The sequence below is a fragment of the Aulostomus chinensis genome, chromosome 2 (genome assembly GCF_037954235.1).
Source record: "Aulostomus chinensis isolate RoL2024-O1b breed Wild chromosome 2, RoL_Achi_v1.0, whole genome shotgun sequence".
NCBI classification, from domain to species: Eukaryota; Metazoa; Chordata; class Actinopteri; order Syngnathiformes; family Aulostomidae; genus Aulostomus; species Aulostomus chinensis.
Window position 1 is genome coordinate 16,910,435 of NC_141321.1, and position 16,705 is coordinate 16,927,139.

Consider the following 16,705-nt stretch of genomic DNA (forward strand, 5'->3'; position numbering starts at 1 on the left):
CACAGAAAGATCCCACCTTCTTGCTGTGAGGCAACAGTGCTAACCACTGCACCACCGTGCTGCCATGAACCATATTAAACCCTTGAATATATTCACAATGAATAGTGAGTTCCTATTTATTTATTAAGTTTTTTACTTTTTTATTTCTCTGTTCTGTCTGCTTCCTGCTGTTTGAAAGATTCAAGAAATGTGGGTATCTAATGGTCAATTTTAATCCATTTACTTCTAGCAGAGTGAAAGCACCATAACTATGTTCCACATATTGTTGATGCTATTTTTTGCTCTGCAAGAAGTTGAGCAGAGGGTTGGAAATTGATTTTGTTTGTCCATTTATCCAAGCAACAATTTGTTCATCTCAATAAAGCTGGAAATTTACAAGGAATTTGCTGCACACTTCCATGATTTAATGGCAGATGATGTGTGGAGCGAAAGATCAAAGTTTCAATTTGCTACAACATATCTTTTTTCCTCAAAATAGACGATCCAAATGTTTAGAATGACCTTTTTTTTTTTTCTTTTTTTTTTTTCCACCATAACCAAACAAACACTTTCAACTGAAGCTAAGAAAAGAGTTCATTTGTGGATCCCAGAGGATAGATTTTAAACACTGCATGAGCTTTTCAAACACACTGCAGAACATAATAGCTCAGGAAGCTAACGGTACATTGCCCCAGGATACAGAACATATTCATTTTACACACATGAATATATTTCCTCCAATTCTCAGATCCTTGCACTGGTTTCTAGTCAAATATAGAATTAATTTCAAGGCCTGGATTGTCACTCCAAGTCACGTCTGCACCCAAATTATATAGATATGTTTGCTGAGTATGAAGCAGGTAGGTCCCTCAGATCTGTAGGGACTGCTCAGTTAGTTGAGCCAGATTTCGATTCGAGTGTGGTGAAGCAGCTTTTAGCCAGTATGGTGCCCACTGCTGGACTCAGTGCCCCTTGGAGGTAAAACAGTAGCCCTTTTAAGACGTGTACATTTCTTCTTCTTTTTATTTAAATGGTAATTTTTATTTTCAAAAATTTTAGTTTCAAACGTGTCTTTTAATCCTCTTGGTCTTATGAATGCTACTCTTTTAAAATCAGCTAATTTTTATTAGCTTTGTTCTGTGTTGCCCTTTGAAAGACCTCTGTATATGGTATGGTGCTAAACTTCACTTACCTTACACAAATATTTTGTTGCTTTTAGTCTCAGTTTGCTCACCTTTCACATGCTTTACCTGGTGTTTGTGTTCTGATAGCACTGTTCAACTTTACCATCACTTAGTGACTAAAGAACCTGTAGTTGTATATAGTCGTAGAAGTACAAATAAACATGAACATTTTATTATTTGTATAATCAAGCAACATAATGCCTCCAGAGGGCTATGAAGGGCGAAGGTTACTGCAGATGTCCCAGAACAGCTGCATCATGTGCAGACTACCCAGCAATTATTTTAATGAATGACACGATTATACATTCTGCTAAACATTGAGAATGGTTTGCATATTTTCTCAGGGTTTTGGCCTTTACTGTATTTCAGTGAAGGTCTAATTGCTTCTTCTTCCATTGTGCTGCCTAACTGATGTTTGTATTTTGTAGTCATCAGTAAATTTCTCTGTAATGGGTGAGGAAATAATGCAACATTCTTATTAACACACCAGAAGACATATATTCATTGATCAGGAAGTAATAAATTCATTTACTAATTAATGATAACAAGAAGAGGAAGAATGTTGAGTGTTTAACATATTTGCATTCTCATTAGTCTGAAAGTTTTATTTCTTGAATAAAGAATTTGAGTTAGAATGCTACATCCACAAATTGAAAGAGGTTTAAATCCATATTGGCCCTTTCCTCGTATAGATGTACAAACCAGAACACCTTCCTACCGCAACGTTAAATTGAAATTGCCATCTTCTTGCTCCAGATTCCCCGTTGTTGCTCCTTCTTTATGTTGCTAAAACACAAAGTCAAAGTCTAGAAAGTCAATTGTGTGAGCAGCATTTGTTTGCAAACAGTTTGGCTGTAACTGACCAATCCATGAATTGTATGAAAGTCTTTACAGCAATTTCATTCTTGTAAATGTAAAATGTAATATGGGTTCAAACAAACCCATCTGTTCAGGTCAAAGGACAATTGTGGTTTACAAGTTTTGGTTTTTGAAAATGCGAAACAAACAGCAGTCACACAGCACACATAAAGAGTTAAGAGCAGAACTGTCTTTTAGTTGGCCAACTTGAATCAAACGCCCACTTCAGGAAGTCCAGTATCCATGTGACCCATTTACCAAACTTTATTCTGTTACTTCCCTGACTGAATATCACCCATCCATCCATTTCCATTTCTACTGCTTATCCTGTTAAGGGTCATGTGTGTGTGTGTGTGGGGGGGGGGGGGGGGCTGGAGCCTATCTAAGCGGCTTTTGGGTGTGAGGCGGGGTTCACCCTGGACAGGTCGGCAGGCCAATACAGCCCAGCCAGGGCTCGAACCTGGAACCCTCTTGCTGTCAGGTGACAGTGCAAACCACTGCACCATCATGCCGCCACCTGAAGAAATCATTTTGAGGGGTTTTGGGGCAAAAAAATCCACAAAGATGGAGGATGAGGAGGACAAAGAGCACAGCAGTATGTCAGTGTGTATCAAGAGTCCGTCGAGTTCCTGTTGCCTGCCACCTTCATTTATTTCAGTAGTAGTTTTAGTCGTTTTAGCTTAACAAGGTCATTTGTATCCCCTAGTACTCTTTCATCAACTGATTTGCAAAAATGTATAATATACTAAAAGGAACATGCAAACCTTTTGGTAAATATGCTTATTATCTATTATTTCTAGTGTCAGACAATGAAATAGATACTCTTCTCTCCTCTCTTTTTGCATTATAGAGCTCCAGACCCCCACTAAACAGTTGACTGCTAGTTAGCTTAGCTTCAATTAAAGCTAGCAGTTGGATATTAGACATTTGTGGAGAAAAAAAATGTTTAAAATCACAAGATGTTTTTAATTTATCAAATACGTACCTGGAACTACTTTGACCGCCTCAGCCTCCCGTCCTGTCCTCCAGACCTGTGGACTGTCACAATAAGTGTGAGTAGCGTGGCATGCTAAAATACCATTAGCCTTCCCCATAGCAGGACTTCACCTCTAAGACAACATCTCATCTTTAACCACGACAGACATTCAAGCCAGAGGCAAACCTCAATTTGATTCACACACATAAGCCAATTCTCAGTTGTGAACCATCAGCAATGGCTGTCCAGTTGCAGACAGCCAGAGAGAACCAAGATGCCACTAGCAAGGTGAGTGGCCAGGCTTGCTAGCTGCAGTCAGCCATATCCCCCCCCCCCCCAAAAAAAACAACACTTTGTCTAATAATCTGAGAATATGCCAGTAGTTCATCCATCCAGCTATCCTTTTCATGTTAAGGGTCGCGGGGGGGGCTGGAGCCTATCCCAGCAGCCTTCCAGCAAGAGGCAGGGTTCACACTGGACAGGTCACCAGTCCATCACATATAGACAGACAAGCATTCACGCTCACAGCCACACCTAGGAATCACTTTAGAGTATCAATCAGCCTCGTCCCTGTGCTCCAGCTGGGAGTCAAACCCGGAACTTTCTTGCTGTGAGGTGACAGTGCTAACCACCGTGCCGCCGAGCCACCCTGCGGTAAAAAATTGTAAGTGACAGCTTACCTTGCTGCTACCTAGCTGGCGCTGACCTACTGTATGTTTTTCTCAGTTTGCTGTTACCTTGACCATCAGCAACAGAATCATTTCTGTTCATTTCATCATAAACTACAGTAGTAGTAGTAGCAGAATTGTTGACAGATAATCATGAGAATAAACTTCTATAATTTTTAGCATTTATTTCACCAAAGCTAACTAGCGGTCATCATTCAAGGGCATCTGGAGCTCCATACTGTATCAAGAGGAGAGAGGAGGAAATCTATCGGCTTGTCTCGTACTTACAATTGTGGATGATAAGTATATTCCCAAAAAGGGAACATTTTCCTCTAACAATCTTGCTCCAAGCACATTTAAATTAGGCCTAAACATCTCCAAATCTTCGCCATAACATTGTCAGATCATAAAATGTTTTTATTTTCAAAACAGGGAAGTCATCCTGCTGATGTAAACACCCTATCAGCAGATGAAAATAAATCAGAATCAGATAGAGATGATGTGTTAACTGTGATTAGCCTAAAGTGTTGGTACTGTAATTACCATACTGTATAAGAGAGAAATACAATTGTGTAATTGTACTGCAATGGGAGCGCTGTGAGAAGAGCTGATAACAACTCTTTCATGACAGGGTGGCCTATGACAGTATAAACCCTCATTAAGACCTGGATAGGGATTATCACTCCTCAACTGTATGCAGGCTGAGAGCTTGAGACCATGATTTCCTTCAATCCTTTCCTTCTTACACAATCCCTCTGCTGTAGCACCCAACACATTGTACAGCCAGATTATTCCTTATTCTCTCTGCTTGTCAGATGACATCTTTATACGTCCTCCACATTTAGCCAGCCTCTCTCTCCACTGCACCTTTGCCTCTTTCCATTTTGTCACAACCTCTCCTGTCTCGTTCTCTTTCTCTGTCTCCCTCTCCTCTATCTCATTCTCTCTCCACAGCCTTCAGCTTTGTTTTTTGTTCATGCTTCCTCCCTCACACCTCCTCTGCTTTTTTCATCTCCACAAACAACATCTTCCTGCCCCTCAGATCCCCGGCACCAGCCTGCCCACACACTTTTCCCCCTCCGTCCATCTTCTTCGGTGTTATGTGTGACCCCTCTCGTTCTCTCACTCTCCATCTCTCCAACCCCTCCCATCTCTCTATCCACCTCTCTCTCCCTCTCTCTGAATATTTCATGATTTGGCAGCACAGTGCTGAGGTGAGGAGCCATCCTCTGTCTTAAGCTTGCACAGCACAAATATTTACTCTCTGAGCTGGGCTTAGTTGAGAAGAGTGTTGGAGTTTTTGTGTGTGTGTGTGTGTGTGTGTGTGTGTGTGTGTGTGTGTGTGTGTGTGTGTGTGTGTGTGTGCGTGCGCGCACGCAGGCGTGAGTGTGTGTGAGCCTCTCATAAGTAACAGTGATTACATGTGACATGGGCCCCAGAGGGGCAAGCAGGTCTTTGGTCTCATCATACATTGATGTTACTGCTCCATTTCACACTCTCAAGTCTTATATGAGATGAAATGATAGATAGATAGATAGATAGATAGATAGATAGATAGATAGATAGATAGATAGATAGATAGATAGATAGATAGATAGATAGATAGACAGATAGATAGATAGATAGATAGATAGATAGATAGACAGATAGATAGAGTCTGAGTAACAGTAGAACAGACGAAAAAGGAAGAAAGTGTAAGAAAAAGCATTGAATTCTCAAAATGCCTCTGCATTGACAAATGTCTGTTCTGTTTTGCCTTGAGAATGGAGCTCAATTGCAGGTCTGGAGGAACATCAAAACACAATTAAGGGCTGACATGGAACTGGTGATGCAGAAGAGTAAGGACAGGGAAGGAGGAGCAGAGAGAAAGGAAGGAGCGGAGCTCGTAAGGAGAGGAGGACAAGAGAGTGAGATACTTGGGAAGTCAGACAGAGATAAAGTAAAGAGACATGACTGTATTTTATTAGAGGAGAAATGAAAGAAAAGGAGAGTGTGGAAGGTTTGAACAGATGTGAATGAACAGGGGAGTGTTGGCTTGTTACTGATCACGTGAATAAGTGGAGTCAGTCCCATTAAATCCAGTATAGATATAAGTGGTGCAGAGAAGATGAAGGTGAATGATTTCAGTGAGTCCTCAGCATGTGATGTGCCACCAGCTGCCCAATGCTTGAACACGCTTGAGTTCCATTTAAAGCAGAGGAACTGAACTTCCCTCAAATTGGTGCAACGCAAAGAATAATTCCCCCGTGAGTCCACCCTTCTTTTTAATTTCAAAAATGTGTGTAAATCAAAAATATGAACTGGAATGTGAAATATGACGTGGAAGGTAAAATCAAATGAATTCATAGTGTGTTGACATGTGCAGTGTGTGTGATGTAGATTATCCCAGAGAGCAGAAGTTGTTTTTTTTTTGGTATAGCTGAGAACAAAGAATGAGCAATCAGCCATCATTGGATCCCCTAATGAGAAATTCAATTTTCATGTGTGTTAGCGTGCCTGCGTTCAAATTTTGCTCACTTATGTTGAGAGAAAAATAATACCATTAAACGCTGCTCTTTGTGTTGTAAGTGAGAAATCCACGTACGCTGCATTTGTAACGTGAAACTTTTGACCTCATAAAATGTTCACGAGTGACTCATCAACTTCAGCTGTACTGACAAAGGAAATGATTCACTAAAGCGAGCGTAAATGTTTTCTGTTTGTCAGTGACATGTCAAGAGTGCCAGCCTTCCCTCGTTCACCAAACTCGCAATAATTTCACTGACATTTTTTTACCGTCTAATATTAACAGAATAAGTCTAATTAAAGCCACGAGGGGAATTCCAAGCGTTCTGGTGTTGCCTCTTAGTTGTGGTTTTTCTCATCTTCGTCGCTCAAGGAAACTATGAAGATACGGATCCATCTGTGTGTGAGAACTGGAGCTGGTAGATTATCACATTGAAAATTCCTGTCTACTCTCTAAATCTTTCTTATTATCACACAGAATCCGATTTATTTAATATGTGCACAAATTAAAATGTAAAACAAGAATTCCCGTGGGTCGTCAGAGGCTGCTCCGACTCTCATCTGGAGTTGATATTTCTTGCTATTTTTTTCAAGGCCACATTATGGCCCACTTTTTTCATTCAAACTATATTTGAATATATTAAGAACAGCAGCTGTTGTTTAATCGGGCCAAAACCATCTTCATTTTTTTTTGAATAACAACATCATCTGAGAGTTATGATTTCCCATTTAGCATGCAATCCTTTGCGAGCGCATAATAATTGATGATGTATTTGAACTTTCAAGTAGCTGTAAGGTAAAACGGAGTGTTATCAAGCTGAAGGCAAAACAGCGTCAAAGCTGTGAAGTCAGCAGGAAGAACCCCTAACTTGTACATTACAGTCCAGTGAACTAAGCCTACTGCACCTCTACATAGACTATTAACCACACTTTAATTGCTATCCAATGGAACGCTGAGAAGTGAATGGGCCCGGTGAGGACAGAAAATGTGCCATATAAAATGAAGTCATGTGTATTTTAAGTTTAATATGCAGTCCAGGCATATGCTGCCCTTTTGCAAGTGAGCAGAGTTTGATTGATAAACTTATACTTTAATTCAGGGGGAGGTTTCTGTTTTGGTTTTTTGGGGGGAGGGGTTTTGGGGGGGGGGGGGCAGGTTTTTGAAAAGTGAAAAGGTCACCATTAATATTTGGTTGAAGTTTTTGTGATTGCAAGGGAAAATGGTTGGAAATGTGAAAATAAAAGAAGGCTACCAAAAAGATACAGGACAACATTGACGTGCAGTACAGCACAAGATAAGACTGACGCTCAAAAGATGAAATGACTTGACTATTTCATTTCATCTACACATCCTTGACCCTTGCTGGGACAGCGCATGTTATTTTTCCAAAGTAAATGAACTCCAATGCTTTTATACCTCAATGGCTCTCAATGTTGCCTCATTCACACTCTCGCACACCGATGGTGGAGGCACCAACCTTCTCATCGGGAGTATTTTAGGGGCTCAGTAACTTCTTCAAGTCTCAAGGACACTTGGACATGTTCTCCAGAGCCATTCTTCCCTTAAAGATTTCTGTAGAATTTTGGGAAGGTATATTCATTTTTACACTCCGAGAATTTATATATATATATGTGTGTGTGTGTGTGTGTGTGTGTGTGTGTGTGTGTGTGTGTGTGTGTGTGTGTACATAAATATATGTATATATATATATATATATATATATATATATATATATATATATATATATATATATATATACATACATATACATATACATATACATATATATATGTGTATATATATGTACATATATATACATATATATATATATGTGTGTGTGTGTGTGCATACTGTATATATGTACATATATATAAAATCATTGCTGTATGGTACTTTGGCCTTAACACGTTCTGTAGCGTTATAAATAAAACTAGCTTACATTAACAGAAAACAAACCTGAAAAATTGTGATACATATTAAAACAATTTAAGATGCCAATAAATACATTTTTAAAAAAAACACCAGCGAAAGGGATTTCACTGGTTCTGCTGACGAGATACATGCTTATCTAAATTCAGTGTACACTTTTTAAAGATACAATAAACACATCCAACGGAACATTTACTGCATGTATGACAAAGCTTCATTTCAGATTTGTGAATGAATGTTTGTGGGAATGATACACTTGTAATCTATCTGGTGCAGGCTTTCGAATATCAAAGATTCAATAAAATGAGCAAAAGTGAAACTGTTGGGTATTTAGTGCACACAACATCACATACATCAGAGATGTGGTTGATAGATTAAAACATCTGAAAACAAGATCTTGAGAAGATGAGATCTGGAGATTTACAGGTTTCATATCCAGATTTGGAATTTTTCAGGGTCTGTTTTCTCAGTTTAGGTAATCAGGCCTATTTCAAATTGAAATTATTTGGCTATTGCCATGACAACTACTAACATATCAACAGCATTCCCTACAGCATTTATTCCAGTCTCAAGTTTGACTTTTCATTATCATTCTTGTAATTTATATCAATGGTTTGTTTGGGTCTTGATCATCAGCCATGCTGAGGACTCACACCAATAAACTGGTTGATGATGGAGAATTTTACAAGTTCCAATCCTCCATCATCAACCAATCTCAACCCTTCACCTCCAGTGCTCCAGTGACATATCAAACACAGAGAAAATCATTTAAAGAGTTACCCTCCTTCCCCCACTGCCTTCCAAAACAGATTTCCTTTGTTCTCAGACTTAGAAAGACTCGCGGTTAATGTGTGACCCGATTTGAACACCTGTTGTTATTGGATCGATCATGGTGGCAGGAGGGGAAGCCCAGATTTGTGGTTAAAGTATTTGACATGAAGCTGTGTCTAAGAGGCCCAGTGGGATGCTGAATCCTCGGTGTGATTGCAGGGTGTGAAAGGCTTCATGCCCTTCAGAAGGCTTTTATAACTGCAGGTTTACACACTCTAGACTTTTACTGTCCCATAGACGACTGGACTGGAGAGGTAGCCTGGGTCATTATGGAGGAACACATGACATTTGCATCTTGCCTGCATGATGTTGTCAAGCGTTTTCTTTTTTTTTGTTGTTTTTGTTTTATTCACTGTAATTTAGCACTTGGCATGTTGTTAGTGGTGTTTTTGCCTGTGTGAAAAAGGCAGCAAACGTTTCATGAAGACCAAAATAGATGTAACATGCTTTCACACCTCAAAATTACAGAAGGTGTTTTAGTATTTAACACTGATTTTGAGTGTTGGAGTTTTATTTATTTTGAAATTTAAGCTTAAAAAATGATAGTTTTGCCACAGTGTGTATTTTATATGTAGATTACATTTAGAGTTTTTTTTGTTAGTTACGCAGGATGTTCTACAAAGATACACAGAATGTCTTTTTATTCAAACCCCAACAGCTTTGGCAGGAACTGCAATCCAGACCTGGATCCTTCCCATGAGATGTCTTTTCACTGTCTCTTTTCAAAGCAAAGCATCCTGATGAGGATTAGCTCAGCCCTGGTTTGATAAGATGAGTCAGTGAGACCCTTGCATCACTCCTCCAGGGGAGATTTTTAAAAAGGTGGCAGCAAGCTGCTGCCCTCTCGCTGACCACAAAGATAGCCGACACAGCATCTCTTGGCAAGCTTGATCCTCCCACAATGTACTCAAGCAAGAGTAAACTATTCCATAGAAAGATATCAGACCTTCATCTGCACCAGTGGAACCTGGGTATTTACTGTTTATTGGTACGTCAACACACTTCTAGACACATTGATGAAAACTGAACCGCAAACCATACATGTTCTCTTTTTAACAGTTGTGGCTTTCAATAGCTGGGTTTCCTTCACACTCGTTTTATGTGCATTTTGAAATATTGCATTTGAAAAATGAGATGAAAATGGCAAAATCTGCAGAGAATATCCTCTAATTCAGGAAAAAAAGTTTTATGCTTGCTTGCATGAAGTGTTTTTTTTTTTTTTTTTTACTTGTACGAAAACGAGATAATGGGGCTGCACGGTGCAGTGGTCAGCACTGTGGCCTCACAGCAAGAAGGTTCCTGGTTCGAGCCCCGGCTCGGGCGCGGGATCTTTCTGTGTGAGTCTCCATGTTCTCCCTGTTCCTGTGTGGGTTCTCTCTGGTACTCCAGCTTCCTCCCACAGTCCAAAGACATCAAGAGGGGACGAGGCTGATTGATACTCTAAATTGACTGTAGGTGTGACTGTGAGTGTGAATGGTTGTCTGTCTCTATGTGTTGGTCCTGTGATGGACTGGTGACCTGTCCAGGGTGAACCCCGCCTCTCGCCCGTAGATGCTGGGATAGGCTCCAGCCCCCCCGCGAACCTTACTAGTAAGGAATAAGAGGAAGATGACGATGGATGGAAAACGAGATAATGGACAAATTGGGAAATGCAAACACATTTGCCTGATAAGTTCAGACAAAGTGAACATTAAACTTACGTGACTGCTGCTTCCACTGATGGCGTCTTTCTAATGTGTGACAACATGGTTGATAACTACAGATAACAGATAAGTGGGGACCAATGAGGAGATCAAAGTATTCCTCATCCAGGAAGAAAATATGCATCGTACTACGTGCGTTGCCAGGGTGACTACTCGTTTTGCCTCCAGTTCATAACCTTAAGATCCATCTTTAACATTTATTTACAGCAGTGTCAAGGTGCACTGCCTGTTGCACCATCTCCCAACAAAATCAGTTTTCTGCTCCGCCTAATTTGCATTGTTTGGATGAGAGTCTGGTTCAGCTGTAGCTCCTCTACAAAGACATCCATGTCCATGTCATTTTCTCCTACTTAACAAGCTTGGGTCTTTATTCTGAATTTCACAATTAAAAATAACCTCTTTCACATTAATCTTCACTTTTAGGATTTAAAGCCTTTCTTGCTGTATTATTCATATTATCAGTCTTGTTTAATCAAGTAATTATCCAGTAGAACAACCTGAAATCCAAATCATACTGTCAGGTTCCATTCTGCACTGCATTGATCCACCCATCCGTATGTCAGTGCCTCCCTCCATCCATCCATCCATGGGGATGGGGGGAGGTGCAAATGTATAGAACAGACTGAAAGTTCATGAAATTTTTTCCTGGTAGCTCACAGCAAATATCCATAAATGTGCTATCACACAATCTTATGAAATACGTCTTCTGGATGAACTCTCAGGTCACTCAACACAAAACAGCCTCACTCAGGTGATCCATCCAAGGTTGATCAGTCCGGATTTGTGTCGCTGCAGCAACTGCCAGTGGATCAGCCCTCTTGATCCAAAGTCACCGGTTAGCTTTCTCTGTGGCTTCAGTTATGGGTCGATCAGCCCTCTTTATTTTTCCTCTCATTGATGATCAAGAGTGGGATGTGGAGTCCTCAGCTGCTTCATTCCACGGGCAGCTGCCAGTCCGTGTAGAGGAGGCCTGTCCTTGTTTTGGGTTGTGGGTGAAGTTTCTCTCCAGCTTTGTCAAAAGTGATATACTTCTTTGGGCTACGGTGGAGTTTGCAGGCTCACCTGTACCCTAAGCAACCACCTTGACCACCCGGTCAAGTTGCCAATAACAGCCGCCATCACCAGTGGTCTTTAGACCAGTTCTGTGGAGATGTTCAAAAGGGTAAAGAGGCTTTGAAGAGGTCCTTAAAGGAAGTAAGAAAAATAATTCCTTGAGCTGGTCCAAATTTTAATGAGCATTTTTTTGACCCATACTTCACCCCAAGTTTCATGTAAGCTAATTACACTAAAACTCAGACAGGCTCTCAAACAAAGTGAGGCAGTCACATCACTTCCTTCGAAGAGGTAAACAGGGCAGATGAGTGATGTGGACAACAGCGGTGACTCTTTTGTCTGGAACTAATCATCTAATTTTCATATATTAGCAGATGTGACAATTGAGTGAAACACGCTGGTGAAACAGAGGCGAAGTAGACTACATTTTCAAATGTGATCCAGACTAATTGTTTAATTAGGATAATAACAGTCTGAAAAGAAAATCTGATGATTAACTTCTCATGAGTTTAAATATCGTCACCTTCTCAAAATAACTGCCCAAGTCATTTTTTGGACTTTTTTTGTTTTGTTTTGCCTAAAACAACTCCTTATGATGTTTTTGTCTCCAGTTTTTGTGATTTCTGGAAAAACTTGAAAAAGTGACTTAGACCATCATTTTAAGAAGGCGACGACACGGGACTCTTGACAGTCTCTCCCAAACATGCTGGTGACTCAGTCTCTTCACAGGTGTGTCACATTAAGTTGGCTAACTCGCTTGACTGTGGAGAACTAAGGATGCATCTTTTACTTGGGAAAAATAAAGTCTGATTTTATTTTCTGCACCTAAGAAGGTGTTTTGCGGGGATCTTTTGTGCTTTGAAGGAGCTCAGCTGATTGTACGCTGTCTCACAGTGTCACTAACATCACCAAGCACCTTTTGATGATACATTTATTATTCATGATGATAATTGAAGTACTTCTGTAGAACCATTTTGTCACCTGCATTATTCATTTAAGTTAGCGGTGCATAATGAATGTGGAGAAGCCGCAACAATAATAAAACAGTCTGTTTATGTTTCCACACCCTCTCGTTTAGTGTCACCTGCGTCGTTGTCCCCGAGGCATCCGTTGGTCTTTCTTGTTACCTTCGCCAAGGAGGCGGCGTTCGTCAGCAGGATTATGTGAAAGATGTGAGGTCAAATTTCACCAAACTTGGTAGAGGGGTGTAATATGGGGCAAGGAAGAACTAATACAATAGATTAGTAATAGCGCCACCAGGTGGAAACAGAAAATTACATATTTTATCATTGCTTTTATTAAATGTTGCTATACTCCTAGATTGGACCAGCTCCATCTCAACGTGATCAGAAACACCTTAAGAGTTTGATGACGAGTCACTGATGCCTGTGAGGGCTGAGTTATCATAGCCATTTTGGATATTTCGTTCTAGAAAAGGAAAATGCTGTAATGGGACTCAGATATGGTCAGATGTTTTATTTCCTATTTTTCCAATTTTACTGGAATTATTTCCAAAAGTCAATCACTTTATCCCAACCTGAAGACGCCTACATGCTGAATAAAAGTCATAGCGGTTACAGGAAGTAAGCCCGATGTAACAAACGCCATTAGATAAACAAAAATATTACACTATGTTGTCTTCACATTAAGTACAGCAGTACACTAAATAGGAGGTTTTGCACCACTTAGCATGATATCTTTACCACAGTGCACGCATGAATCTGCCCCCCGGTGCAGAATACTGAACAGCCGCTGACATTTGCAGAGGTGTGACAGTCTGCTCATCAATTACCAAATTGAAAAAGAATCCAAAATGGGTTTGTATCAATGTATCACAGGGGGAAGTCATATGGCAACCAAAATGGAAAGAAAAAGAAGCTGCTTGATCAGAAGACAAATTCAATAACGTGTGGAAGCAAAATATACTGGAAAAAGGAAACAACTCATTCAGCTAAGCTTTGTGATTCTGACTAACAGCGATTCACCTGCACCCCCCGCACACACACGCGCACACACACACATACACACCAAGTCATCCTTTTATCACCATCTCTTTGTTTCCAGGAAAAAGAAAGAAACATAGAAATGTAACACTCAGTAAACTTGGAAAATAAAAAGGCTCTCGGAGGCCAAACACACTGGTTAGAACAGTCAGTGTTACAAGAGTTGTATTGTATCACCCTACCATAGCACGAAGAAGCTGCGGCTGTACACGGTCTGGGTGGTCCTGGTGGGTTCACTCCTCCAAGTGGCACTGAAACTGGGCAATTATATTTGATATTAAAATGTTAAATATCAGCATAAGCTACATTTTCACCTTAACTAGTCAAATTTCACGTTTTTGTGGTTACAAAATTGTTACTCAAAAGTGAGGAATTGTGAATATGGTAAAAGCTGACCCCATAAGAAAAGCATAGAATTGGTGACATCTCAGGATTCCCAGCTTTCCTCCGTCCATCTTCAACCTGACTGGCGATGTAATCAGCCACCAATCAAACACCTGTGTGATGACGTGGGTCAGTTCAGTATTCAGTATTCATTCTACAATGAATCAGTTAAAATCAAATCAAATATTTTGGTTTTGTGAGGACTTACAGTAAATTCTAGAAATGTGTGACTGGCATAAACCTTAGTTGCACTTGTGTAAGTTCTATAAGTTAAGTTTAAAACTGAGGTAAAGTTAAAAAGAGAAAAACAATGTCATCAAATGAAAGGAAAAAAATTCAGAAAAGCACGGATAACAAAAGAAAACAAGGGTATACAGCAGTAAAACATCTTTGATTTGGCGCACAGTGGCACAACTCTTCACCGACACTTGGGCAAAGGTTTACAATGAATATCAGACTGGTATTGCAAGGTCCTTGCCTGTCCTCACATGTGCAGATGTGTAGAGAGTCGTGTGTGTGTGCTTATGCAGCGGTGAGTATGTACATTGATCTGACAGACGTGATTGTAAATAGTCTTCCTTTCTCCTCCGTCTCTTTTCTTCTGGGTGAATGGCCTTGAAAACGTATGTTATAAGTCTTGAGTGCTGAGTGCACTTGTGACTTTCACAAGAACATCAAAACACAATCAAGTCATGTGGATCCCTGAGGCTTGAGGCTGGGAGGGAGCACTTAGGGAGAGGGAGGATGTGGTGATGGTGGTGGTGGTGGTGGTGGTGGTGGTGGTGGTGTGTGTTTATGTGGGGGGGGCAGGTTCCTGAGAAAGATGAAAGAAAGAAGAGGGAGGATGAGCAGTTGGAAAGTAGATGAATAATAATGAATGCTTTTTTTTGTCATATCACTGTTTTAATTCAAAACATATGATATCACATAGTTCACATGACTTTTAGAAGACCAAGAGTTTATAAGTAATGAATTGCTTCATACATTCATTCCGAAGTTTTTCCCCTCCTTGGTCATTAAATACTGAGTTCACTGAATCGATTCAAAGCTCTGCTTCAGCCCAGAAACATCTTAAATCACCAGTGTCACAATTCACTGCTGAGCTGAGTGAACTCTGACAGCCACAGAGGGGGGAGTCGGGAAAATTAAAAGTCCCTTTCTCCTTTTTTTTTTTAACATGGCAAATAACGCCTTGCTCCATTTTGATCACTGCTAAAGCTGGAGCGTGAGGAATGGCAATTGAGCCATCTCTCCTGCAGAGACCGACAGATGAGTAGACAGCAGGGAGAGAGGAAAGAGCAACAGAAGAGGAAGATGAGAAGAAAGAGCATCTTTTAACTATGGTCACATGCTATACTACTTTTATAAAATTCATCATTGTGGATGGTTTATTAGTCCTCTCACTCTTGCCACATTTTCATTTCTAATGTTTTTTTTTTTTTTTAATTGGCCTATTTATTTAATATCTTTCCTTGGAAAGTAAAATACTGTCAGCCATCAAGTTAATGCTTTACCTAAAACGGCTTAACTTGATTGTCGTCTGTTTTTTTTTCCTCTACGTTTTCACTTCTCTCAAATATACTGTATTTTCAAGTCGACGTGGTTCCCAAAGTCTCTCACATTTCCACTGGATGATACTTTTTAATGGCGTTTGTTCCAGTCGTCTCCTTTACACTTGGCTACGTGATTGCAACATTCCAGGCTTCCCATGACGCCGATTGTTCAGTGATGTAAAAGTCACATAAACAGCGTCCATACACACCGACAACATGCAGCTTTTTTCTGCACAGTAATCAGTGTCAAATCAAATTTTACTCACAGTATGTTGCTTGTATTGTGGTTGTGGAGGGACTTTTTAACCACTGCGTGAGGCAACGTGAAGTCCAAGGTCACAGGAGCTTCCAAGAGGGTTTGTCGCGGCATCTTATGCCATCTTATGTGTGCGTGACCTCACAAAACCATTCAGGCAAATTTGCATGTGGGATCATGTTTGGATATTTTGTTTTCAGTCTATATGTCACATTACTTTCAATAAATCTCAAGCTGTAATTATTTTTTATGAAGATGAAGATTGTGAGGGAAATCATTATTTAGATTGTCACACTGGGAAATTAATCTTTGCACCACTGCTGAACATGAGATTAGGGGACATCCATGCTTGTCACTGCGTTGGGAAATGATGTCTTAGTAGACCTACTGCATGAGGCAGGGAAAGAGTTAAGACATTAATAGGTGGAGAAAAGCCATACACCATCACTGTCTACCTCTGTGCTAGGACTGGCAGGATCAAAGGCTGAGTGTGAGAGGAGGAGGGAGGGATGGGAGGAAGGAGGGAGGGGGGGCGGGGGGGCAGAAAGACAGCCAGATACATAGGCACAGAGGAAGGGAGAGAAAAAGTCATCCAGTGACAAGGAGACAGAGAGAATAGCAAGTTCTGAAAGCACAGAAGGGACATGGAGGCAGGTAAAGAAAAAATTGACAAGGAGGGAGGAAAAAATAGAAGTCTTTTCCCTTCATGCCTTATGGCTGACTCCAGATTATGCGCTGCATTGGCCTCCGTGTCACCTTCTGTACACCTGAAACACGGCAGGCATTTAACTCGTGACCACTGAGTCATGCTAATTGGAAATA